At 41.3% G+C, this 27,591-nt stretch overlaps 2 pseudogenes across 23 annotated transcripts in view; both read right to left on the bottom strand.

Annotated features, from left to right (window-relative positions):
• The window catches only part of LOC134486043 (uncharacterized), a 76,530-nt pseudogene that overhangs the window by 42,912 nt on the left and 6,027 nt on the right, over window positions 1-27,591 (bottom strand). For 4 of the 23 annotated variants that reach the window (XR_015684117.1, XR_015684119.1, XR_015684116.1 and 1 more), the window contains exon 2: window positions 15,925-16,046. The exons of 14 other annotated variants lie outside the window; for them this stretch is intronic. The product of XR_015684117.1 is annotated as an uncharacterized LOC134486043, transcript variant X3 (transcript). Of the gene's footprint in view, window positions 1-2,711; window positions 2,844-15,924; window positions 16,047-16,198; window positions 16,449-27,591 lie in introns of those variants that run through there. 5 more of the 23 variants (XR_015684123.1, XR_015684124.1, XR_015684133.1 and 2 more) reach the window with 4 other exon arrangements.
• LOC148006387 (reticulocalbin-1 pseudogene) lies at window positions 10,245-15,783 on the bottom strand (annotated as a pseudogene).

Consider the following 27,591-nt stretch of genomic DNA (forward strand, 5'->3'; position numbering starts at 1 on the left):
CACACAAATACACACACACACCCACACACACTCACACCCACATACACCCAAAGGAAAACTAAGTTTTTATCCAGCAGGTTTCCTGTTCAGTGAGGAATTAGTGGTAGCTATGATGTGTACAAGTCTCTTAGACTCCAGCAGGCTGTGCTGTCCTGGCCTGTACTTATTTCCACTTCAGAAAATCTTTCTATGCAGATACTTGCTGGTCCTACTTGAGTTACAAACTTTGCACAGATAACCTAAACAACACAACACCAAATTCCCCAGAGAGAGGATTTGAAGAAAAGCCTTCAGTAAGCTTCATGTTGACTCATCATAGGCCCCTCACTAAAACTACCCTGCTTCCTTCATAGAAGAGCTTGGAAGCATCAGAGGAAGAGAGTGACTCATGGTCAGTTTTCAGGAACTTTTCAAAACATTATAGTTCACGTGATATTAAAACAACCTCAATATCAGTCAGAAGGAGAATAGTGAAATAAACGACAGTGACTTTTCTGAACTACAACTTTCTGTACAAGACTGAGAGGGAATCTAGCCTGAAAGAATGCCAGGCCAACGATATAGTCAGGAAAACAATGTCAGCAGAGGAATGCACTATAAGATTCCATGGAAGATCATGGTGAAGCCAATAAGACAAACCAGAATCTTCAAGGGGGATACCTCTACTCAGGTAAAGTGAAGAAATCTAATCCTTATTTTTAAAATAGCTGAATGGCTAAAGAATGTGTTGAGACAAATAAGAGAGGGGGCTCTACCTGGAACTGGACAAGTGATGCAAAGACTGCTGGCCAGCACAAAACAGGAAGCTGAAGGTTTGCTGAGAGACCTAGGCTAAAAGGTCTAAGTTAGGTCTAAGTTAGAGAATGACTGGACAAAATCAGATGTCATTATGTGGCGTCCCCGAATACCCACAAATTATAGGTCACCACAGCAATGTACACACACACAAACACACTCACACTCACACACACACACACACACACACACACACACACACTCACGAAAAATCAGACGTCGGCAGAAAACAATGAAGTTTCCATCCTGTTGGAGGAACAACATAATATAGACTATTCAAAGCAGTTATTTTAAGAATTTCTACTCAGCTATTTTTCTCTAGAGGAATAAAAGGGCCTAGATAGCACTCTTCTTGATGAGAATGGGGGTATATATGGATAACTTTGTTCTTGAAGTCTCAAATCTCTCAGGCCAATTCTCTGCGTTTGAGAACCCCTTTCCACATCCCTGCTCTTCCAACCAGCTTCAGAGTATAAGGACAAGATATGAACTCTCTAGCAACCCTCAAACAAAACAGGACTGACATGCTGCTACTCAGGCTCTGTCTGGTACCCAAGATTTAGGAAGCATGAAGAGATGGTCTTGATATACAGGGAAACGGGGGAGAAAGAACAAATCCACCAAAAGAGGACAATGAGAACCATTTCTTTAGCATTTCCACCAGGCTCTCCTCCCTGCAAACTACTACCTTCCTGGAATCTCACAGGATCCCTGTAAAGAAAATGAGCTCCAGGCTTTTGCTTCATCCCTCAAAGCCCTGTGCAAGTCTAAAGAGGGGCTCCCACATAGCACCCTCCACACATAATGGCATATAGTGCTGTGATGTGTGATCAACCTATCTCCCTTAATAAACTGCAGATTCTCAAAGAGCAGGACCATTTGCTTTCCAAACATGCAGTTTCTTGAAAAAGGGCTATCTCAACAGAAAGCCTTGTAAATGATCACATAAATGAACACTTGGATGGGACATAGGTCAGTACATGTAACAGTAATGGACAGTTACATTGGTTTGTTTAAATTCATGATAAGACATGAGGACAACCTGTCCCTGAGGCCTAGCACTACCTGCTGTTGCTTGGCTCTGGGGACACAGATGTAATTGCTGGCCTCCTCACAGAACCTCTTTGCTTTCTCATAGGATGCTGGCAGTTTAGTCTGCTCCACCAGCAGTTGTCTGTTCTCATTCAGCAAAATCCTTACATTGTTCTTCAATTGAATCCATTCACACAGGAGCTGGAAGTGCGTGTTGCTGAACCACAAACAATAAATGTCAAATCCCAGGAAGCTTCTATTTGCCTGTCACTCCTGCAAGTAAAATCATCCTTTCAAGGGCCCTCATCTCCAGACATCAACAGGCTAGAGCCACAGTATACAAGTTAGCACCAATTAGAGGAGGCCAAATCCAGAGGCCACATTCCCTGTGAATCAAAGTACTTCTGAAAATCCTGACACTAAGATGTTTTATATACATCAAGGTAGAAGAATTGGACCATATGGGTGCTCATATGTCCATAGTATGCTAAAACCATCTGCAAGTAGAGGGCAAATACACTCTGAGGGATGATAGAAGACCTAATAGCTATACAATCTTTGCATGTGTATCTCATGGATCACAGAGAACCTGTCAGTGTCCTAGAAGTTCAGAGTTGATTGATATTCCCATCATGGTGCAAATCTTTTCTATGTAGAGGAGCGATCGTTAATGGGGAAAATAACAATTGGAGGGTCTTCTAAACTCTTCACATGTAGGACCACTGAGTCCTAAAGTTACAAATCCAAGACCCTGTGCCAGGAGGCAGACTTTCCTGTTAAGAGTCAGACACTGTAGAAGCAGAGCCCTGACTTTTGTTCAAAGTCATACAGGACAGAAGCATTCCCTGCCTAGTGCTGGGTTCTCATCTCTGTCAGTGACTCACCGGTAGGAACTATTCACTTGTATGAGCTCCTTGTACCTCTCCATGGCATCACTTACTGAGTTGGTCACCATTTGCACAGCCGTCATTCTCATCTCATGTTCGGATGGAAGTATTAGCAATTCGAGATCCAGCCTGTCTTAGGGCAAGGCCCAAGGAACAAATAACTGTCTGAATTCATGATTTCAGAATTAGGTGAAATGTAAATAAGAAATATCCATTAAAAAATTCAAATTTAAGAGTGGGGAGGGAAGAATGTGGCAAACACAAAGACCAGAGCAAAACCACAACAGTGAGACAACAACAACAATTCTTTAAAGGAAATATTTCTATGCAAATCAGCAAACATTTAGGACTATTTAAAAGGCTGTGGAGATATGGTTCTGCAAAGACCCCTCTGTACTAGAGTGGGTGGAGCCTGTGAAATGCCTGTTTAGGAATAACAAATGTCCAGAATTTATTATCACAATCACCATTTCTAGGTCACAATAAACGGTCCCTGATAGCTAAAAAAAAAAAAAAAAAGTAAAGTCAAAAAATAAATGAAGTTCAAATCAGGCAAAAAAAGATTACCTGAAATCAGACTATTGACTTGATTACTTAAAACCAATTTATGGCACATACCTGCTCCTTTGAACTGTGTCCTATTTGTGCTGATTAAACTTATTATCCTGAGCACAGGACAACAGAGCCAGGTTACCAGGTCCAAGGAGCTGACTGTCAAGAGTTGGCCAGGTAAGCATGAAGGCATTGACTAATTCTGTAAGAAGTTTCCTCCAGTCTGTGCCACAGCCTTGGGTCAAACAGATAGTTATGATGACATTTCTTTTGTTTTGAAAGCAGGGATTCTCAAACCTTGTTTCCTATTGTTACATGAATTCCCAGAGGGCATAACTACTTTGACAGGGAAGAGGATTTGTAACCCCTCCTTCCCTCAGGAGAGTCCTATCTACCACCAAAGTAAATAGAAGGTGCAAAGAGTTCTGTTGGTCCATGTGGGCTTCCACACTATGATGACCTGCAAACTGTCCATCAGACAGATCCTCAGATCCCATCAAAGGTCCCAGTCTCCAGGTCCTGAGCAAAACACCCGGAAATACGTTCATATAAATACATACCAACCCATATACAAACACAATTAGAATGCCAACTACTTCCATGGCGATGCCATAGAATCAGTGTATAGTGAACAAAATCAGAGTAAATGAGTGATGGCATGCTGGCATTTCATTCCCTCACTTAGATGCATCAAGTCTAACCAGGTCCTTCCAGCTATTGACAGAACTTATGCTAATCCAAGGGGCTCAGGGTCAAGTAAAAAGGAGGTTGACCCTAAACACACAGCACCTAGCTTATCTCACAAGCCAATGCCTGCCAAGGCTCCTCAAAATCCAGGATGAGAGGTGAAACTCTCTCGTGATATGAGGAAATCTTGGGTTAGCAGAGAGAGAGCACAAGACAGTGAAAAGGTTACTGGGCATAATGACTACCTGTAGTCCCAATCATCATAGATATAAAGGTCCAGGATTTGATAAAGTTCATGCCTCTCGAATTTACACTCCTGGATTTCAAATTTGAGTTCCTCCAGTTCCTTTAGACGCTTCTCTTGCTTACTGATGACATTTGGGGATGATGCCCTCCTACCAAAACCTGTAGATAGATAAGTGAATTTGCATATTTGATGGCCCATGGGAGGAAAAGAGCATTCTGAGTCCCAAAAGGAGGTTGAGGAAGAGGAAATGGTAGAGACTGGGTGAATGCCTGAAACAGCAGAAAAGCTTTCTTCGAGCTGGGTTCTTTTTTTTTTTTTTAAGATTTATTTATTTATTTTGTATATGAGTACAATGTTGCTGTCTTCAGACACACCAGAAGAAGGCATCGGATCCCTTTACAGATGGTTGTGAGCCACCATGTGGTTGCTGGGATTTGAATTCAGGACCTCTGGAAGAGCAGTTGGTGCTCTTAACCACTGAGCCATCTATCCAGCCCTCGAGCTGGATTCTTAAGCTATGACCCTCTTTCCAACCTCTAATGCCATACATGTGCCAAGCTCACTATTATAGAACCTCTCGCCCTGAAACGTATAACCTGACTCAGACATAAACATGTGGGACATTGTTATGTCATATCAGATGTGGTGCAGATAAATCCTGGAGTTCATAATGTTTAGCACCATCAAGCTCTAATCATATGTGTTCCAGCCCAAAGTATCTAAGACCTAAACTCATGACTAGGGGTGCATCTTTCCTTGTTCTTGTCATCAGAGACTTATGTAACCTACAGTAATCTAGAGGACGAAGTGCTTTAACTCCCAACCGTGGATGGTCACATTGTTAATCTCACAGTGCCTTCCTCTGCCATTCATTGACACAAACAATTAAAAAGCTTCTAGAAAAGAAACTGAAGGCTTACCAATTTCTGACTTTCTCTCAAATTAATGATCAGGAACTCCTGACTCTTGGTTTGCCTTTGAGAAATCCTAAGGCTCATGCTTGTAAGGCCTAGTCTTAGAAGGCACATCTCAAACCTACCTCCTCAAGGAAGTTCCCCAACTCTGCCCAGGACTCACCAAGCCTTCCCCAGAATGATTTCATCCTTCTTGTTTTACTAGACAGGAGGTCAGCTTCCTTCTGCCTTGGTGTGGTCTCTCCTTGATCTCCACTCTCCCTCCAAATAGCCTGAGCAGCTGGCAAAACATGCCTGTTTGTGAGCCCAAAGGGAACTGAAGGAATTTCCCAAAGGCAGTTGATGTCACCACAACACAATCACAGAAGATTCAAGGGATCTCTTAGATACAATAGATTGTCCAATGAAGGGATTACTGATGATGTCACTGGGAAGTTCTATGGCCTACCTGCTAACTAGCTCTCCCCAAATTGATCAATTTCTGTGGGGGCCCTTTCCTGCAGTCTCTAATGTGTCACCAGAAATACCGTTTGGCAACCTCTATTCCAAAGCTAGATATTTCTCTCTGCTTCACTAGAAGTCATCAATGCTTTTGCTGGGGAGAATGGCTTACAACCCTGAATTGGATAAGAGATTTTTCTTAGCACCCAAATCTCTAGGGACCATGGATGAGGGAGATTTTTCTTAAAAATAAATCTACCACCTTAGACAATGGATGTGATATACATTTCTATTCCCAAGGTTTTCCCTTTTTCTGGAGGCCAATATCTTTCTTCTATACTTAGATTGTGTAAAACCTGGAAATATTTGCTTACTGTGCAGTCCTTCACACCTTGACATTCTTTCATTTACACATTCATGTATTCCACAAAATCAATGGTCTTTAATCCTATTTTTTTTTGTAATAAAACTCCCTTTTCTTGGGAATATAGGGAACAACTACAGGGTATATATAAAATTATAAATTTCTGTGCCTTTTATATACTAAGTTGGACATCCTCACTTTTTGAAACACAACAAGACAATTAAATTGGACATCAGTGAGCAAACGTCAACCTGGACCTTGTGTTACTACATTGTAACGACATAGCCATCACTTCTCCAATACCATTCTTCCTGAATTTCCAAGTCCTATCATAAGGATATTGTGGGCTGCACTGTGATCTTTTACTCATATCACACATAAAAATCAGGAGGATGGGCATGGACTGGAAAGGCCTAAGGTCAGGTTAAACCTCAATTTTAATGGGTCCATAAGTTCAGGAGGGAGTCCATTTGGCATTGTTATATATGGATTCTGTGTTCTTATCCTAGGTGTTGTAATGCCACCTGAATGTGTGCTATAATGCCACCTAACCTCACTAATGTCAGAGTGAAGCTCATGTATGACTTTTGTGGGATTAGCAATGCCTTTTACTACCATCTCCATTTGTACAACATCACTATGCAAAGCTAAAAACAGAGGGGTGGAGATTGTGGAGTCCTTGGAAGTTGAGGGTCTTTTCTTTTGATTAAGGCACATATTTTTCCTATGTAATTTTTTCCCTTGCTTTTTCATTAATGATGGGTGACATCTTTCCTGGCCTGACATATACTGGGAACCAATTTTTGGATTACCAGAGCTTCTATTTTAGATATGACAGGCCCACCAAGGGTCCTACTGCATACAGAAGGTATGAATAAGTCCCAGTTGCTGGAGTAAGTTCAAAAAGTCTGTGACAACAAAGACCTGATTGAGAAAACAAGAGACAAGCTGTTCATCAAGATCATAGTTGTATGATAGTAAGAAAATGTGAATAAGGCATCAGGTGAAAAGATCAATTAGGAGGTCATAGGCCTAGAAGGGGTAGCTTTTGCTCTCAGCGGAGCTGCCATTCTTTCACCCATTCCTTGACCTCTGCCACAAGACCAAACAACTGTCTGGCCTTACTCAAAGACCTGGCAGGGCTTCTCCCTGTAGAATAGGAACTGCAGAGTCCTTGAGGATCCACTAAGAGGTCTCCTCCACACAGGTTCCTTGTTGTCAAAGGAAAATATTCCTGCAGAATCCTGCCATGGCAGTAGGAATTTCAACTAGGCTGCTCTTAGGTCCAGCTCACTGGATGCAGGCCTGAGGCCCAGCAGTATCTGGGGAAAGAAGCAGCACACGCTACCTCACAGCTCTCTCTTTGTTGGATGCAACTGCTAGAACTGTAATAGGATTTTTGTTTCTTCGTTTGTTTATTAGAAATACCTACAAAGCTGGTTAAAGTTGCAACATGCCTTTAATACCAGCGTGCAGAATTTTTTTAAATCACTGTTTTATGTTTGGATATTGTTTTTACTCCCCTCAGCAAATATCTCTGTGCTTAGAATGTTAAGCACATGCTCTGGAGGGACCTATTATTCAAGTTAGGCAAAGCTTTTGTTCTTACCAACCAGTCCACAGATGATGCCATTACTTACTTTCAAATAAGAAAACAGTCATAGAGAGGTGAGTTAATCTGTAAGCTATCACAGAAGAAACACATCATGACTGTGGAATGGCACCCCAATCTTTTGCATTTCCTAAGTTCTTTTATTTCTTCTTTTTATTTTTGACATTTTTATTGGATTTTGGGGGTATATTCATTTTTTTTCAATCCTCACAGGTATCCTTTATTCCTCTCCTCCCATTTACAAGTAGGAATTTCACCTGTAATTGTTAGTCCAGATAGTTTGGTCTATGGCTTAGATATCACCTTGGCCTGTTGCCTTAGCATAAGCTGTGTTAGAGGCAGGCTCAATGGTTCAGGACTGAACAAATAATAAATTCCACTACATCTGGATTCCTAGCCTCACAGTCAGAAAGGGACTATATTTCTATTCACTATGGGAAAAAAAAAAAAAAAAACAGACCCAGTTCATTAACAAGTAAAAAAAAATTCTCAAATTTATTAAAGGGTTTACCATGGTCATACAGTTTTTCAAATACCTGGCATTCATCGTTTTTCAAATCCAAAAATTTCTTTCTTGTTCACATTTTCTTTTTTGATTATTTCTTAGTTTTTTAAATTTTTTTTAGATTTAATTTTTAATAGATATATTTCCTTATTTACATTTCAAATGTTATTCCCTTTCCAGGTTTCCAGTCCATTTTCCCCCTCCAGCGCCCCCCCCACCCCATCTGGGTCTTTCACTTGTTTCGTTAAAATATCCGAAAGATAATTTATATTATTTGGGCCTATTGTGAAGGGTATCATTTCCCTAATTTCTTTCTCAGCCTGTTTACCCTTTGAATAGAGGAAGGCTACTTAATTCTTTGAGTTAATTTTATACTCCAACAGTTTGCTGAATTTGTTGATCAGATTAAGTAATGCTCTGGTGGAAGTTTCGTGTCACGTAAGTATACTATCATATCATCTTCAAATATTAGTATTTTGACTTCTTCCCTTCTAATTTGTATCCCTTTGACCTACTTTCATTGTCTGATCGCTATAGCTAGGACTTCAAGTGCCATATTGAAAAAGTAGGGAGAGAGTGGGCTGCCTTGTCTAGTCCCTGATTTTAGAAAACCTGATTTTCCTTCAAGTTTTCTCAATTTAGTTTGATGTTAGTTACTGGATTGCTGTATTTTGCTTTTACTATGTCTAGATATAGGCCTTGAATTCCTGATCTATCCAGGACTTTATTCATGAAAGGGTATTGAATTTTGTCAAATGATTTCTCAGCATCTAATGAAATGATCATGGGGTTTTTTCCATTGAGTTTGTTTACATGGTGTATTTCGTTGATGGATTTCCATATATTAAAACATTGCTGCATTCCTGTGATGAGGCCCACTTGATCAAGATGGATGATCGTTTTGATGTGTTCTTGGATTCAGTTTGCAAGAATTTTATTGAGCATTTTTGCATCAATATTCATAAAGGAAATTGGTCTGAAGTTCTCTATCTTTGTTGTATCTTTGTGTGGTAGTTGTGGCTTCAAGAAGGGACTTGGTAGTGCTCTGTCTGTTTCTGTTTTGTGGAATAGTTTGCACAGTATTGGTATGAAGTCTTCCATGAAGGTCTAATAGAATTCTGCACTAAACCCATCTGGTCCTGGGCTCTTTTTGGATGGGAGACTTTTAATAACTGCTTCTATTTCCTTAGGAGTTATGGGGTTTTTCCATGGTTTATTTGTTCCTGATTTAACTTTGGTATCTGGTATCGGTCTAGAAAATCGTTCATTTCTTCCACAATTTCCAGTTGTGTTGAATATAGGTTTTTGTAGTACAATCTGATGAGTTTATTTAATTTCCTCAGATTCTGTTGTTATGACTCCCTCTTCAGACCTCACTTTGTTAATTGGCATACACTCTCTGTGGCCTCAGGTTAGTCTGCCAAAGCGTTTATCTATCGTATTGATTTTCTCAAAGAACCAGCTCCGGGTTTTGTTGACTCTTTGTAGAGACCTTTTTGTTTCTTCTTGGTTGATTTCAGCCCTGAGTTTGATTACTCCCTGCCTTCTACTGCTCTTGGGTTTATTTAATGCTTGTTCTAGAGCTTTTAGGTGTGCTTTCAAGCTGCTGACATATGCTCTCTCCTGTTTCTTTTTGCAGGCACTCAGAGCTATGAGAGTTCCTCTCAGTGCTGCTTTCATTTTGTCCCATAAGTTTGGGTATGTTGTATCTTCATTTTCACTAAATTCTAAGAAGTCTTTAATTTCTTTCTTATTTCTTCCATGACTAAGTTGACATTGAGTTCATCTTCCATGTATATATGGGCTTTCTGTCATTTTTGTTGTTATTGACGACCAGCCTTAGTCCATTGTTATCTGATAGGATGAATGAGATTACTTTTATCTTCCTGTATCTGTTGAGGCCTGTTTTGTGACCGATTATAAGGTCAATTTTGGAGAAGGTACCATGAAGTGATGAGAAGAAGGTATATACTTTGGTTTTAGGGTGGAATGTTCTATAAATATCTGTTCAATCCATTTGTTTCATAACTTCTGTTAGTTTCTCTATGTCTCTGGTTAATTTCTGTTTCCCCCAACTGTCCATTGATGAAAGTGGGGTGTAGAACTATTATTGTTTGAGGTGCAATGTGTGATTTGAGCTTTAGTAAGGTTTCTCATGGTTTAGGGACACAACTGCTATACAACTGACAACTATAGCAATCACCCAGAACATCTGCACAAAACCCGTGACGGTAGGCCACATGAGGATGAGTGGCTTTCAAAGTTCATCATGATTTTTGGTAAGATCTTCCTTGTAATTGATGGCTTGACTTCCCACAAACATGTTCCAGTTTTGTAGAATCTCCTCCTTGGTTAGCATCTCATCCTTGTTTTTGTCTGACTCATACACCAGACGCCGGGCCTCAGCCCCTGCATGGTCATAGTTGTGAGGGAGGATTCAGTGGCGAATCTCATCCTTGTCTAGCTTCCCATCCTTGTTCAGATCTGGGAAATCATTGAACTGCTCCCATTTGGACAAAACCCAGTCTGGCTCAGGGGCATTGTCCTCGTGGGAAAAACATGTCCACAATATACTCATCCTGGTCCACAAGTCCTTCCCTGTTCTTGTCGATATCCTCCAGGGTTTCCAGAACTACAATCTCCTTCATATGTTTCAACTCCTCTGGGTTCAGAAATGCAATGAATCCCTCTCGAGTGGCTGTCAGGTTGCTGTCAATGTCTGAAGCCTTAAACCTCCTCTCATCTCATGGAGGCATTTTTTTAAAGGTGTGAAGATCAGAGCTATCTTGGGATTCAGCAAGGTTTCCCAGGTAGTAGCCAAAAGTAGACTGCTTGTATTCTTCCCAGGAGATTTTTTCGTCTATGTCCCTATCATAATCCTTCCAGAGTTTAGCCACATTATGGTAGATGTATCTTTTTTGTACCTGTTTGATCCAAACTTTCAGCTGCTCAGTAGTAACAAGGCCGCCTCCATCACTGTCAATTGAATCAACAATTTTCCCCAGCCTCTCCTTGCTCTCATCCAGGCTTAGCTATCAAAGTTCTTGGAGTCCTCCTTGCCCAGGAAGACCTCATGATCGTACAGGAAGCTGTGCTTGTCCTCTGGTGGCCACTGGCCCAGTTCTGAATCGGGACAAACTATGTGCTCCTTGCTCATCATGCTCTTGGCCCTGAACGCCAGCACCAGTGCCAGCAGCAGCCCATGGAGAGTCCCAGGATGACACCTGGCACCAGAGTGACGAACAAAGGGAGGCAACAGGGAAGTAGGGGGCTAGCAGCAGCTTATCCGCTGTCCCCTACCCAGAGAGGGCTTTTGTTACATTTCAAATGTTATCCCTTTTGCTGGTTTCCCATCCATAAAACCCCTTATGTTACCACACCCACACAACCACCCAGGCCTACCTGCCTCCCTGTTCTGATTTTCCCCTACACGGGGGCATCAAGCCTTGATATGACCAAGGGCTTCTCTTCCCATTGGTGCCCAACAAGGCCATCCTTTTCTACATATGCAGCTGTAGTCATGGGTCTGTCCATGTGTACACTTTGGATGATGGTGTCAGCCCTGGGAGCTCTGGGTGTTCCTTATTGTTGTTCTTATGGGGCTGTAAACCCCTTCAGCTCCCTCAATCCTTTCTCTTACTCCTCCATTGAGGACCCTGTTCTCAGCTAAGTGGTCGGCTGTAAGCATCTGCCTCTGTATTTGTCATGCTCTTTAGTCTACTTTTTTGAACAGATCACCACAGAAGAACAAAGATGTATTGTCTTGGAGTGATGTTGTATCGACAAATAGATGATTTCGTACTTCTTAATGATGATTGTAAAAGAATTCCTAAAATTAGATTAGTAATTCAAAGCCCGTTTATAATAGGACTGCTATTATGTTCTCTCTGATAATCAAAATTGTATTGAAAACTCTTCCATTCTTAAAGTGTCATGAGTAAATTGCTTCTGCAATACCAAGCGGGCATCTCCAAATTAGAGCCCATTCTAAGAGCATATAAACCAATTAACCAAAGTTCATAAAAAGAGAATTAATGACTTACTATAGGTGCAAGGACCGAACATAAAAAATTGACTGGATTTGCCTATAGGTAATTTCACTTACTCTTTTCTCACAAAAATTACAGTTTTTACTCTCCACGAACCTGTAGAGCCAGTGACTGATGATGACAGTTTATCCTGATAATTACTCTTAATGGATATGCATGTAAATATTCTCTGTTGTAAACTTATTATTCAACTTATGATTTGAATTCGTGTGCAAACTTGTGGTGAACTTTTTACCATGTGATGATGTATTCCGAAAGATATACAAATGCTGAGGACAAAGAGAGAGAAAGCTTTTTACACAGAACTGAACCAAACAGGACAGAACTCAAGAAGAACTTAGAAGTAAAGGTATAGCGTTGAGAATAAGGCCTTGAGAGTAAGGAAATTATTGTGACATAAGAGCAAGAGGAAAGGAGATAAGAAGAGTGCAAAGAGAACTTTTTAAGCGAACTTTTTGGAGGCAAACTTTTGTACAAACTTTTAGGAAAACTGAAGAACTTATATATAAATGTTAAAATCACTGCTCATCAGCCTTCAGCGAGTCTCACTGGCTAGCCTCTGCTCTTCAGTCAGGCTCAATGGCTAGCCTCTGCTCTTCAGCCTTCAGCGAGGCTCACTGTCTAGCCTCTGCTCTTCAGTCATGCTCACTGGCTAGCCTTTGCTCTTCAGTCAGGCTCACTGGCTAGCCTTTGCTCTTCAGCTAGGCTCACTGGCTAGCCTTGCTCTTCAGCTGGGCTCACTGCCTAGCCTCTCTTCTTCAGCTGGGCTCACTGGTCTATGGGGTCCTAGCACATTGCTTAACCATCTGCTCATGACTGCCTGACCACACTGACCACCTGACCGCACTTATTTCTTAAAGCTATTCTCTAGAAAGAGCACAAGAAACCAAAGAGAAACACCACCGGGACCTTTTCCCATGGGCTCCACTTAACCTTAAGTACTTTTGTTACTGCTTTAAAAAAGTGAAATACAATTTCTGCTATTCATATGGCCAAGAGAGCTGTGCAGTAGTCGTTGCTTTATGGAATTTGGTGCTAAATCAAAAGATTCCTTTATTCTATTACAATGTTATCTGTATGTTGTACGATGTATCTTTAGAAAACACAACACTAAATTCCTAAAATTTACATGTTTAAGACATCAGCTCATGGAGAAACATAACTGCTTACCTATCTAGACTGACCTTTTTTGCTATATTGCAGGTATAATCAAGTTTCTACACTACTTCCATGATTTTCAAGAAGGCTTAAGACAAAAATAACTTGAACATAATGGCCAGAAAGGGGATTCTGTCAAGTTGTCTTATGTGGGACAAGATACCAAAATATGACTGGTAAACCTAAAACCATCTGTTCCCAAAACTAACAGAACTTATAGAAAATACATACTTTCTTACCATTCCTCTGCCCTGATGGTTAAGTGATTTATTGAGCACCTACTATGATCTTAGCACTGTGCATCTAAGGGTGAAATGGTGAATAAAAAACTTAATAAAAAGCTTCATTAAGGAATAAAGAAAAATGAAACATAACTTTGAAACTCAGATTCCATATAAGCAACACTACGATTTCTTAACTGGTGATTTCTGAAAATTTCATCATTTTTTACATGGGCTTCAATAGTAATGATACTCAGTCTCGATTTTGTTAGTCGCAAATATGCAAGTCACACTTCTTTCTTGGCTCCCACAACTGTCAACGGGAACAACACTGTCACTGTCCATTGTGCTTCCCTATCAATCCTGCTATGGATGGTATAAATTCGAGTCTTTTAAATGTGAATACAGGCCACCAAAAATCCTTGAGGGCAAATTACACAAACCGGTATATTCTCTAAAACATTCACATAGGATTTTACTGATATCACAATGCAAATTCACCAAAAATATTTAACCAATAAAAGCAGAAATATTGAATAGGTCTACAAATAGGATCGATAGTCATATATACTTGAAAACAACTATCATGGGAACAAAGGATGTACTAGGAGATAAGATACATCACTAAAAGCTACACAAGCAGTAAAAAGGACACTACATTTCTTGGTTTAAAAGTTAGGTGATGGGAGTTGGGGATTTAGCTCAGTGGTAGAGCACTTGCCTAGCAAGCGCAAGGCCCTGGGTTCGGTCCCCAGCTCAGAAAAAAAAAAAAGAAAAAAAAAAAGTTAGGTGATACACTTGATCTTTAAAGACAGGCAATGAACTTGATCTTGAAGCTCTCCAACTGTGCCCTGTCCGCATAGAAACTGAAGCAGTAGATGACAAGGCTAGATGCAGTTTTACAATGGCCTCTTTTTTTTTTTTTTTTTTGTAAAATATACTTATTTATACGTTAGACAATGCAGCTGTCTTCAAACACACCAAAAGAGGGCATCAGATCTCATTACAGATGGTTGTGAGCCACCATGTGGTTGCTGGGATTTGCGCTCAGGACCTCTGGAAGAACACTTGGTGCTCTTAACCGCTGAGCCATCTCTCCAGCCCTCACAACAGCCTCTTACACGGCATCAAAGTGCTCTACTTCACTAGATGGATCCAGGGTGATAACAGAGAAACGTTCACAGTTCCTGAGCACTTCTGAGTTCAAATACCTCCAGCGCCAACTCTGTGCTGTTGGCACATTCTGACCTGTATCCTAATTGTTGTCAGCCACAAAAAGGACAGGTTAGCACCACACAGTATTCACTGCCCTATTCTAAAAACCCTTTCGATTCTGAAAAAGCAACATTCCATGCTTGCTCCATATTTGAGGAAGCCAAATGGTTGGTCTGGCTCAAGGCTTTACTTTTCTTAGCTTATCAACTTTCTTTTTCCACTTCTTGTCACAGGAAATATTTTTTTATGCTGCAACTACACGGCAATATTTGAACGAAACCACCATAAACTCTGGGTGTCACCTCCTGAAATTTAAAATTCACCTAGCAATTCCTGGCCTTCTAAACAGCACCATGGAAAATAAACGAAAACAAGCAAAACCATTCCAAAGGCACTTGCTGATCTGGAGGCCTGCTCATAGCAGGTAGGAAAGAATTAAATTATGCGGAGCTGTAATCTCTCAGAGCTTTGCAGGCTAAAAAAGAGGGAATCTCTGTTTCTGTTCCCTTTCTCCAAGTAATTGAAGGAGGGGTATTTTACATCCTCCCAATACAATCCCTTGCAAGGCGCAACCAATTACAAATAGATTAGAAGAAATCTATTAAATAATATATATATATTCATTGCCTGAGGTTTTAAGAAAATATATTCCCACGATCCCCGATTCCCGTTCTTTAACATACAATAGAAACTTTACAGGGAGCGCGCCACCAGGCTAAACTGCCTCTGAAAAGCCTGTCCTGCCCTGGGAGGTACAAGGCCATTTAATTCAAGTCAATCTAGAGAGAGGTGAGAGCCCCAAGTTGCTCTGGGGATGTCAGAGCACAGCTCTCATGCACACTCCAAATCACCTGTCCATTCTTTCTCAATGCCATGGGCTTTGCAATCCCTGCTTCAGCTCTCCAAACATCCCTGAATCCTCGCTTCCCCTACCCAATGGGCTCACTTTACAACGCCTCCTTCTGGCACTGCTTCCCCAGGGCTGGGAGAGTGAGTTCAAGAATGCCCGCGGGTCTCCTACCTACATTGATGCTGCTGCTCTGGCAGCTTGCTGTCCCTGGGGACCAGACCTGCGGCAAGGCTAGGGGTCTGTGCGAATGCCATGCCTCGAGGTACCCTGGCAGGACTGGCCCGGGCTACGTCCCTGGACACTCCGAGGCTGAGGTCACCATTGGAAACCCGCCACAGTCAAAGCGCGCCGGACCGTGGCCCAGGTGACCCCCAGCGCCGCTACCGCCCCCTTACCTGGCTGTTTCTTCCACTTTTTCTTTTCTTTTTTTCTTTCTCTTTTTGATCGCGACGTGGCGCCTGCAAAGAGCTCGCCTCCAGCAAGGAGGACATCATGCAGGCAGAATCACCTCTTTGGCCTGCGGCGATCGGAGAGGGAGAGAGAGTTTAGTCACTCTCAGCGGCGACCCCACTGCTGGCACATGTGAAAGAAAAACACGCCCAAGCACACGCGCCACTGCAGTCGCCAAAAATATCGCGCGCGCCGCTTCCCGTCAGGCCCTGCGCTCACCTACGAATTCCCAGTGCCTTAAGGTCCCACGCTCATTGAAGAGCTCTGTGTGCCCTCAGTCCAGGCTCATGCCCGGTGGAGCCGGGGTGGGGAGGATACATGCAGCCATTCCGCAGCACGGGCAACGCGGGGAGGCGCGTAACGCGGAGGTCCGGGCTCCACCAAGGCCCCTCAGTCCCCTCTCGTGGCTCTTCGGAGGCCCAGGCACACCATGATCTGCCCGCGGCCATCGACTGCTGAGCTGCACGCTGCCCCCTACAGGCTGCGGGGACCTGTTCAGGCTCCAGTGCGAGCATTGGGATTGTGTTTGACACTCTCCTAAACCGGCTCAGCAGGGCACAAGCCACCCCCACCTGTCCTCACCTGAAGGCATCCTGAGGGGGCAGCTAGCTCACATCCCACAGGCAGGCCGCAGGGCACCGGGCCATGGTCTTCGTTCTGCACCTTGTTGCCAGCCCCCCACTCACAACCCGGTCCCTTGCCATCCTGCTCCCACTGAACTTCCTCAGTGGAGCAAACCCATTTCACATACAGAAATCAATTCCTTATATGTCCCTGGACTGCTAAACCCAACAGGACAGAATGAAGGGGTCTTCCTGTAGGAGTTCTCTAAAAGTGATGTTTTCACTAATCACCTGCCACTCCTGTAGTGGACTCTAATCTTCTGCATTTACATGTCAATTAAAAAAATTGATGTTGCAACAAAGATTCTTCAACCCTTTCACTGAGAGCTCTGAACTTAGTAGGGGCATCCTGAGAGTCATACACCCAGAATGGGTTGTTGTTTTAGTTGTTTGTTTGGTTGTTGTTTATGGACTTACTGTCTAATTCACAATTGCCCTCCAAAATGAACGCTTGTCTAGTTCACTCTAAATTCCCAACAGATCGTATCAGGGAGATTTCGTTGAAATAAACTTGGGATTTAAATTAAAACCTTCCCCAAAGCATCTTGGCATATCTGTAACTAATGATGCCAGAGACCCAAGACCTGTACCAGGTTCTGATTGATCCCTGACCTAAGTACTTGTCTCCCACAAACTCCTGCTCACACGTGGTTTAGAAAGATACTGGCTCCACAAGCAGCCAACGGTTTGGTACATTGATATGGTGACAGGAACATGCAATTCTTGGCTCGCAACCGGATTTTTAAGCTCAGTTAAGAGGTTTTTTTCCTTACAAACAATAGAGTAAGCAAGTATTTCTCCTCCTTCATGCCTATGCCTCTTCAGTTACTACGGGATTTCCATCACGCCTGTTCTGTGAGGAATGGTGTTCAAGAGATTGTAAATAGTATGCCAAAATTTTTGCTGAAGTGTTTTCATGGCATTGTAAATTTCATAGAAGTTAGAGTTCTTTGCACATCCACTTATGAATCCATATTGACCTATAAAACATTTTAGTCTTCTACTACAGAGTCAACTAACTGGGACTCACAGGGGCTCACAGAGATTGAACCAGCAAATAAAGAGCATGCAGGGAGCTAGACCTAGGCCTCCTACATATAGTAGCAGATGTGCTAATTGGTCTTCATGTGGGTCCCCTAACAATTGGAGTAGAGATTGTTGCCAACTATGTTGCCTGCTATTGGTTCTTCTTCCCCTAACTGGACGGCCTGTTTGTGCCTCGGTGGGAGAGGATGCACTTAGTCTTGTTATGAATGGAGGTTCCAGGGTGTGGCAGTACCCAAGTGGGACTTCCCCTTCTCTAAGAAGAAGGGAGGAGGAGGAGGTAGTGGGGGAAGGATTTGTAAGTGTTGAACTGGGAGGAGAAGAGGGATGAGGGGCTTATTGGGATGTAAGGTGGGAAAAAAAAAGAAACAAGGAAAAAAAAAAAAACAAGAATCCCTAAAAAATAAAAACTGCTTTAGTCTTCTAAATCTAAGCTGCTGATTCCAAAGAGGGAGAACTAGAACCCTGAGAGAAACAGATGATCTCTTTGAAAAAGAGAGGTGCCTGCTTAGCAAACAGAGACTGTCTTAGAGAAGTGCACTCATCAATTCTGAAAGGCAGGTTGGTGTAACAAGGATCACAGGTTGGGAATATTCCCAAGATGAAAATGAAAGAATATATGAGAACTAGGGCCTTCCTTGTGCAGCCAGCTCAGTCATCGAATGCAGGCAATAACAGAACAGCAGAGAGGACTGAAAGGTGTATTAGTGGTCCTCCTGGCATGTGCGGCTGATTCCAAGCCTCAGGTAAGAGGCTTGAATTCTAAGAATTCAAGAATTCTAAGAACATCTAAGATTTCTGGGGTGAGTAGGGCATCAGAGAATAGTTCACATCCAGGTTGTCCGCAAAGCATGCTTATGTCCCTCTGAGTTGACACCACGCCCTTGTGACAGAAGGAAAAACAGCATAGCAAGAGCAGGCACACATTTGTTCCCATTTCACAGACAAGATGCTAAAGCATAATTGAAATTATGCAGCTCTTCTTGAGCCAACCCCGATTATGTCACCACTGATCAATTTCAAGGACGCCATCCACTAAAGTACAGGTCAATAGATTGGGTAGTTGTAGACAGTACCATCGTTTCCAGAACAGTCCACGACAGTCACCTGGATAGTTAATACCTTAACCAGAGCACTGAGGTTTGGAGAATGCCCATCTTCTTGTTCTTTCCCCATTTTCCTCCCTGGAACAACAGGACAACAAGATACTTCCGAATATCCAGGAACCATCACCATCTTGGTAAGCTCGAGGCTCGTCCATGTAGCTCAGCAAAGAAGTAGTGAGTTTGTATCAGGCACCTGGTTTTGTTTAAAGGTTTCTCAGAGTCACCTCTCTTAACTCACACAAATACACATGGGCTGTTACTGCTCTTTCCCCATTTTATGGAGAGAAATAAGGAGTCAGGATGATGAGTGTCCTGACAAAGAAGTGAGATCTCTCTTACACTCTGGAGTAGCTTAAACCCCACCCTACTCTACCAAAGACATCTCCAATCTCTGAACTGCACAGAGAAGACTCAGCTGCCTCCTCCACTCCTCCTGTATTTAAAGGAGTGTGAGTCTTGGACTTCCAGGATGATGGTGGGATGTAATTAAGGCAGAAGGATTCTGGAAGAAAAAGATTAAAACCAGAGCTTCCTTTTACTCCAGCTGCTCCAAACTAAAGAACTGGTGGGGCTTGAGCTCGGTCCCATCTGGTGGACATCTGACCTCAGGCTCCTCTGGAAGCAACAAGGGAACATTTGAGATTAAATGAAGGAGACACAGAGAGAACTGCTTGTACTAATTTCACCCTGGTCGGGGAGGAGGCTAACGAGAGAACTTTCCCCAAACTGCCTGCCAGAGTCCTATTTCATTTAGATGATGCAATGGCTTATCTAGGAAGTCCAACAAAGTATCTCCAATCAGCCTGTGACAAAATGTACCTCAGCAAGGCCATTGACTGCACAGGGTTGGCTACATGACTCAGGCAGGAGGGCTCTCTGCAAAGGGCAAGTGCTGAGATGACTAAGAATCCCAGGACACTGAGAGCAGATGATCAGCCAAGAATTAAACTGAATGCTGAGAATAGGAACCTATGGGTGGGTCATAACATCCTGGAAGCTCCCTCTGTAAGCACATATGGGAACAGCAGGGGACCCTGAGAAATATGACTGCAGGTGAAGGCACTATAATATATGACAGAATCTTCAGACAAATTGAAAAGAAAGTCCACGGCTGACAGGGGAACAGGAGAAGTAAAGCAGACTACGCAACATATGGAGAGTATACAGAGAACAAAGGGTTAAAACATGCTCTTTAGTTACACAAACTAATTGTATATAGAAATAGACAAATGCCCTTCTGCTGAAACAAGAAACAAGAGCATCAATTCTACGACACCATATTCTCCCATTACATTTACAATTAAATAAAAAGAATAGTGTTCTACAGAGACAAGGTCAGAAAAATAAAAGCCAATGTTCGACACTAGTCCTCTCAGAAGGAAACTAGAGTAACAACGAACACATATTAACTCCGTACGCAAAATGCCTAGCACAGAAGTAATGAGCCAAAACACAGTAAGAAAGTAAAAACACAATCATATAAAGTAATCCAACACAAAAGTAGTATGCATTCTGACAAATCAGGACAAACTGGCAGACTATTAACCACTGAAAAAACAGCAAAAAGGTACTGTGATCAGCGGAACGTTAAAATGATTTTTATTACATTTTAAGAAACACTGTTCAGTGTTAGTTATTTAGCTTAGTGGTAAAGGGTTTGGCCTGGGTTTCATCCCTAGCCTGCAAACAAAGGAACCAACAAAAAGCCATTATTCTGAGCTGCAAGTGAATGACTAATTGATTTAATAGTCATGCTTTCCTGATTTTGCACAGGCATGTAATAAAAACACAGAGTCAGAAACAGAAAACAGTTGGGTGAGCTAGGTGATATTTTCGCAGTACATTAGTTCTTCCAAAGCTTTTAAAAAATAAGTCATTCCTATACTACTTAAATTGCTCTAAGATAAAGTTTTAAGGTACAGCATGCTTTCTTCAAAACAGTATGAATTTTTTGAGCCCCAACTTCATCATAAAAGTACAAAACCTCAGTAACATTTTACAAGTAAAGAAAAAGAGGAGGTAACCCATCCAACAGAGAAACAGTCAAGATTCTCCCTGGAGTAGACTGTTTGTATCCGTGTACTTGATTATAAAAAATTAGCAACACAAGTATGGCTTCGTCTACACCAACCGCCACTAAGTACCATTTGGACATTCCATCACAATGTTCTCAAGAAGAAAGATTGCAAACGGGGCTGGGGATTTAGCTCAGTGGTAGAGTGCTTACCTAGGAAGCGCAAGGCCCTGGGTTCGGTCCCCAGCTCCGAAAAAAAAGAACCAAAAAAAAAAAAAAAAAGAAAAAAGAAAGATTGCAAACAAACACAAAAAAGAATGAAATTTAATATCTTTTTTTTCAGGCTGGAGAGCCAGCGGGCTTGGTGGTTAAGAGTGCTAATTCTCCAATGCTCCCAGGTTCAATTCCCAGCAACCACATGGTGACTGACAACTATCTTTAGTGGGATCTAATGCCCTCTTCTGTCTGATGCTCTCTTCTGACATGCAGGCACACTTGCAAACGAGTGCTCATGTACATAAATAAATAAATAAATCTTTAAAAACTAAAACCTTCTAATCAAGTTAATGTATCTACCTCTAGAAGCTAGAAAAGGGTCACAGCAATATTAAAAATAATTCAGAAATGGTAAAGGGATATAAGGGAGTCATAAAATTCACTGGGCAAGATGGTGTATGCCTGGAATCCCAACACTCACAAGGCTGAGAGTGGTGGATTGCCTTGTGTTCAAGGCTAGCCTAGACTACAGTCTGAGACCTTATATTAGAAAACAAAACAATTGGGGAGGAGATGGAGAGAGAGACAGAGAGACAGAGAGACATAGAGACATAGGAGTGGGAGGCAAAGACAGAGACAGAGAGAGACAGGGACAGAGAGAGACAGAGACACAGAGAGAGACCTCGATGTCATTTCTTGCACTGATGACAAGCTACTGAAGAATGTGAATGTCTCCTACCAAACACTGAGATAATGCGAATGACAGAATGGGTTTCTTATTATGATACCATAAAATGTAGATGGAAAAGTAAAAGAATGTATAATAAATAAAAGAGAAATCAGACATTGGAAAGCCTAAATTTAGAAGTCTATGTATGTTTAAGTCATAGGGGAAGGGATGAGATGATGTGGGGGAGAGAATAATTGGAATAAATTGTATATGTGTATCAAAATGTTAACTAAGAGGGGTTGGGGATTTAGCTCAGTGGTATAGCGCTTGCCTAGCAGGCGCAAGGCCCTGGGTTCGGTCCCCAGCTCCGAAAAAAAAAAAAAAAAAAAAGAAAGAAAAAAAAAAAGAAAAAAGAAAAAAAATGTTAACTAAGAGCAACCAATGAACAGAGAAAAGCAGGTTTAATTTACAATGAAATTGAGTTCCTATATGACACTATGTAACATTTTGTAAATATTAATTATACTAATTATCTGCAATAAAACTCAATTGTTATTAAAGATGTGGTTGTGTTCACACGAATTTCAAATATTTTAGAATCTTTTTATTTATTTGCTTATTTATTGATTGATTTTTTAAGATAGGGTTTTGCTATGTAGACCAGGTTGACCTCAAAAAAGAGATCCACCTGCCTATGCCACCCAAGAGCTAGAATCAAAAGTGTATACTCACCCATGAAATTTACATTCTGAAAGTGATAATAAAATTACACCTATCAACTTGGTACAGTTACTGAACAGTGATGAACTGAATAGAAATAACAGAAACACATTTAAGGCATTAGGTTACAGTTGTCAAAAGAATCTTGAGCGGCATATATAATTCAAATCATCTAGGAGACACATTTTGAAGAAATAAACAAAAAAGTAGGTAAAGATAATTGAAATATTTTTCATCTATTAAACATTTTAAAGTGCATTCTATATGAAGGCTGTAAGTGATATACTTCACATTTTTGCTTATATACCATCCTCAATTTTATGTGCATTCTGCAAATATTGTCCATGTTTATTCAGGCTCTTAACATTTCCCCATGACTGATGACATTCACAGAAATCAGATTGAGCAAACTGTATATGTTGATGTATAATAGAATTGGATTCTAACAGTATAGCATAAAAATATGTATATATAACTTCCCATATATGTGTATATACATATGTAAATGGCTAAAGAAAATGAGTATCACTATATCATTGTGGTAATATTTTCGACAAAATCCTGAGAACGTTGAACTGGCATCAAATAGTGACTAGATTGGCAAAAAAAAAAAAATCCACAAAGTAAAACTCTCATAAAGAATCTAACAATACTAGCAAAAGATACAAAAATATTAAAGTCTCAATGAAATACTGTATAATATTTTTTCAACTCTAGAATACTGTATTTTTGTACAACTAGCAATAAAAGGCATGAATTTTGAAGAATTCAAAAGTAGTGCAGTATAATTATGCAGTGGTCATTACTGTTGCATATTATTTTATGTAACTGCATACACTCTCTTTCTTTTGTTCCGTGGTCTAGCGATGAACTTGGGTAGATTTATGGGGAACCATTGCATTGTAGACTTAAACTAGATTAATTTAGGGGATAGTAAGTCATATTTTGGTAAAGTTGTTTTAAAAATAAATCTTTGGATATTGGTACAGCAAGTAATTCTCCCTGAAGGAAAAACCAGACAGCAGGAACCTAGACCACTGCTGTCCATGAGTAATTTCTAGATGATAGAAATATTCAATATCTGCTGTGCTTCTGGCTATGGATTCTGGCTGGCTGTTTGCTCCTGGTTTGCCTGCTGTAATTAAAGAGGAAGATTTTAGTTCTAAGTTTAGTTTGTCTCAAATAGCCATGTGTGACCAGTGGGTGCCATTTGGACAGTGTAGCCACAGAAAACTGAAGCAGTGTAACCAAAGACTCACCTAGGAGTCAGTTGACCTCCTAGAAGTGACTTGGGAAAATGTTGGCAATGATAGCCTCTTGGGGAGCTTACCTTTACCAAAAGCAAACTGTGAATCCTTTACTCTTCTGCAATAGTCAGAATGTAACTGGTCTCACACCCACCCCAACCCTCACCAAAGACACTTGATAGGGAGCTTAATCCACTGTGTCCTTTAGATTTAAGTTTAGTAAGCACTTCCTTCAAAGTGGAGCAGACTGAGAATGCCAAGTCCTTTGCGTGGCTCCAGGGACTTGGGCCTGACCTGGAGAGAGGAGGAAATGAAGAATGACATTGGACACACATACATGGGGAAGGCTGGTTCCATAGGCTGGAGAAAATGCAGCATCCCAGAAGCTCAGCATGTGTATTATATAGTTGGCCAGAAAGCAGTGATGTTGCACACAGCAGGAAGGAGGTAGGCATTACTTGCAGATAAACAAGGAGGGGAGGACTATGTATATGTAAATGACAAGGGGCAGATTTAACTAATCTCAGTAGGAGCAGTCTCTGCAGGGAGCAGTCTTCAGGCTGTAAATATACAGATGGGGCCAGGGAGAAAGGTAGAGTAGACTTTTTCTGCACACACTATCAACACCATCCTGAGAAGGATTTGGCATGTGTCTGAGCCTCAAGGGGCATGGGGGCCTTTGCCTTTTCCCCATGGATAAATGGCTTTGTGTCCTTGGCATTTACATGCTCATGCTTACTGCACACATCCACTCAGGGCTTCACTTCCTCGGGGCTTCCTCTGCTCACACAGTGAGATCTCAAAAGAAAAACAGAAACCAAAAAAACAAAAAATGTGCAGTGAAGTGGTTAATTCTCTAAGGTGTACAGATCCAGTGTCCTAAATCTAGGACTTCCTCACAGGCTACAGAAAATCCTGTGGACCTAAAATAAGCAAAAAAAAAAAAAAAAAAAAATTAAATAAATAAAAAAATACAACAACAACCAAAACAAAACAAACAAACAAACAAACAAAAACCACCACTACCAACAACAACAAAAACAAAAAACAAACAACAAAAAAATAAAAAAAAAGACCCATGCTGCCCCCAAAAAATGAAAGGGAGAAAAAAATTCTTAAAGTTTTTCATAGAAAATTGTTTAAGCAAAACACACGGGAATTGTACATAAAAGCGTTACTGTGCTGAGATGTGAGGCCTACTCACAGCATGCAGCAATTGGAAGTCTCAGACAACTTAACAGAAGAAGACTACTAATTATTCTTTGTGACCACTCTCCACATACTACTTACAACTTAATATTAACCTTCATAATTGAGTTGGGGACAGTATTCACCATAGCAGCTAATTGAAGCATTAGTGCACAAAGACACACACACACACACACACACACACACACACACACAAACACACACTCACACACATGCACACACATTCAAACACACACACTCACATACACACTCACAAACACACACTCACACACACACACACACACACACAAAACACACACACGCACACTCAGTAGCACACAGGAGAAATATATATTCTATGAAGTTTCTTGGCATATTGATTTGTAAACCTCAATGCTGGAGTATTCTTGGTTTTCCTTAAAGGGGGGGGCAGGGTCAGGCCTCATTTTCCCCTTTTTGAAATGACAGATATCTGTGTGTTTAACTTACTCTGATGGCTGTTCAGGCTGCCTCGGCCTATTTGACAGCATCCAGGTCACCTTGATAAGGACAGTGGTTGTTCTTCTTATTGGCAACTGGTTTGCATCAGAAGAGTTTTTCGCATCCTTACCAATATTAGAAGTTTTGTGACACAAGCACCTTGACAAACTAAAATTATTGTGGTTTTGTCTTTCTGGAGGACATTAAAATTTACATGTTTTGGATATCACTTTTTTTTCTTAGGATTTAGTCCTGTATTAGTGCTGTTCAAATGTGGCCATTCAGCCAGCATCCCTTTGCTCCAGGCACTCAGCACTCAATTCCAGTCACTGATCTGGTGCATACTTGGTCCCAGAGATGGACAGCAGAGGGACTTGACACACAGCATCCACACTGCTCCATTGCCTTGATTTTGTAAATTCTTTTCAATGGCTATTTCTTGATTTATAATTACTACGATAATGACTTATCTTGATATTTCGAGATAGGATCTTATTACATGACCCAGGCTTGCCTTGATTTCCCAATTCTCTGGTCTTAGTCTTCCACCATTCCCTGATTCTCAGTTTATTATTAGAGGTAGTTGTATGGCTCTATTTTCTAATCAAATGTTCTTCTGGCTTTATTACTTTGCCCTTTCCACAGACTTTTATTAATTATGCAAAGTAGATGGTATTTAATATTTAAATACTGGTACATTAACTCATCAGTTCCCAAGACAAGTCTGAATTAAACACTCATTTTCATCCTCACTGTGCAATAAGGGAATTGAGTCACACACAGGTAAAATAACTTCTCCACAGTTGAACATCTAACCGGTGTGAGAGCCAAGGTTTGAGTCCAGCTACAAAGTAGATTGGCATATCATGGGTTGGTCTAGTCCTGCTGTATATTCAAATGCTAAATTCTGTACCCTAAGGTCTGGTTGCTCCAGGACAAGGAGATCCTCATGTATACCAGATGTTTGTTTGTTTGTTTGTTTGTTTGTTTGTTTTGTCTCCCGAGTTATCCCTTACTGGTTAATAAAAATCCCTACAACATGGGCTGGGCAGAAGAGAGGGGACAGAGCAAAGTTTTCCGAGGCTTGGGGGCTCAGGCAGGGTCCAAGAGGAGAAGGAAAGGACATGGGAGGAGAAGGAAGGAGACACCACCCCATAGGGCAGGTGGATCGTGAGTATATTTCCATGAGGGCCAGAATGTTAGAACAGGTGTGTCCCAGGCAGGGCATGGCAAGCCATACCTCAGGGTTATTGACAGGGAAGCAGGAAAAATAGCACAGAGGGTTGATATCTGCCCAGTTCTAGTACTTACAGGCTTATTATAAATCTAAAAGTTTTGTGTCTTTTATTTGGGAACTAAATGATCTATGGTGGGGTAGAAACCCCCTAATAATTTACTGTGGCAATGGCCACTCAATTATTGTGGTTTTAAATATAACACACATTGAATTTCACAGTTCAGATGAGAGGCTTTTTATATTTCCAATGTGACTGTACACCTGAGGTCTTGTCTAGATAGAAAGAAGTAACATGGCAGAAATACCTAGAACATGTTAAGGTCACCACACCGACCAAATGAAAGCTACAAGCTATACAGACTCTGATGGATGAGGAGAAGGCTTAGTACTCTCTAGGAGTCCCCTTCCCTAGACTTGGAATAATACTACCAGTAAGCCAAAACTATATTCCTCTTTCATTTCTCATGGAGCCAGTGGTAGACCCACATATATGATTTCTTTGCCTGCAGTGTTTTGTTTTGTTTTGTTTTGTTTTTTTTCCAAGCACTGCCCTGTTTGAGGACTTGGAAATGGTAAGCACCATCAGAGGAAGGCCAGCATATGAATTCTGTGTAACTCTGCTCTGACAGCATATAGCACAATTCTATCAAGTAGTGGAAGCCTTTCGAGAAAGATTAATAAACCTCTAGGATCAAAAGGAAGCAACCCGAGGGCCACATGGCTATAAATCCAGTCTGAAACCATAGCCCAGTATGGAAGTTCAGCCTTGGATCTTATGTCAAACAGCATTAGCATCCAAAAGAAAAACAAAACTGAAATGGCATGGTGGCGGGGATATATAAGTCATGTAGAAAAATCCCAGGGCAAAGACATCTAGGAAAGACACATATCCACAAAGCTTTCACCAAGAATCCCTATTCTGTGTTCTACAACATTATATATTGTTGTGATTTGCCTTGGAGTTCTCTCTGACTTTGTAAAATAAAGGCAAGAACTCGAGATTTGGGCAGAGGGAGGAGTCGGGAGTGAGGGGGGAGGAGTCAGGAGAGGGGAGAAGTCAGGCGGGG

This window comes from Rattus norvegicus, chromosome 3 (assembly GCF_021556685.1).
Source record: "Rattus norvegicus strain SHRSP/BbbUtx chromosome 3, alternate assembly SHRSP_T2T, whole genome shotgun sequence".
In the NCBI taxonomy this organism is placed as follows: domain Eukaryota; kingdom Metazoa; phylum Chordata; class Mammalia; order Rodentia; family Muridae; genus Rattus; species Rattus norvegicus.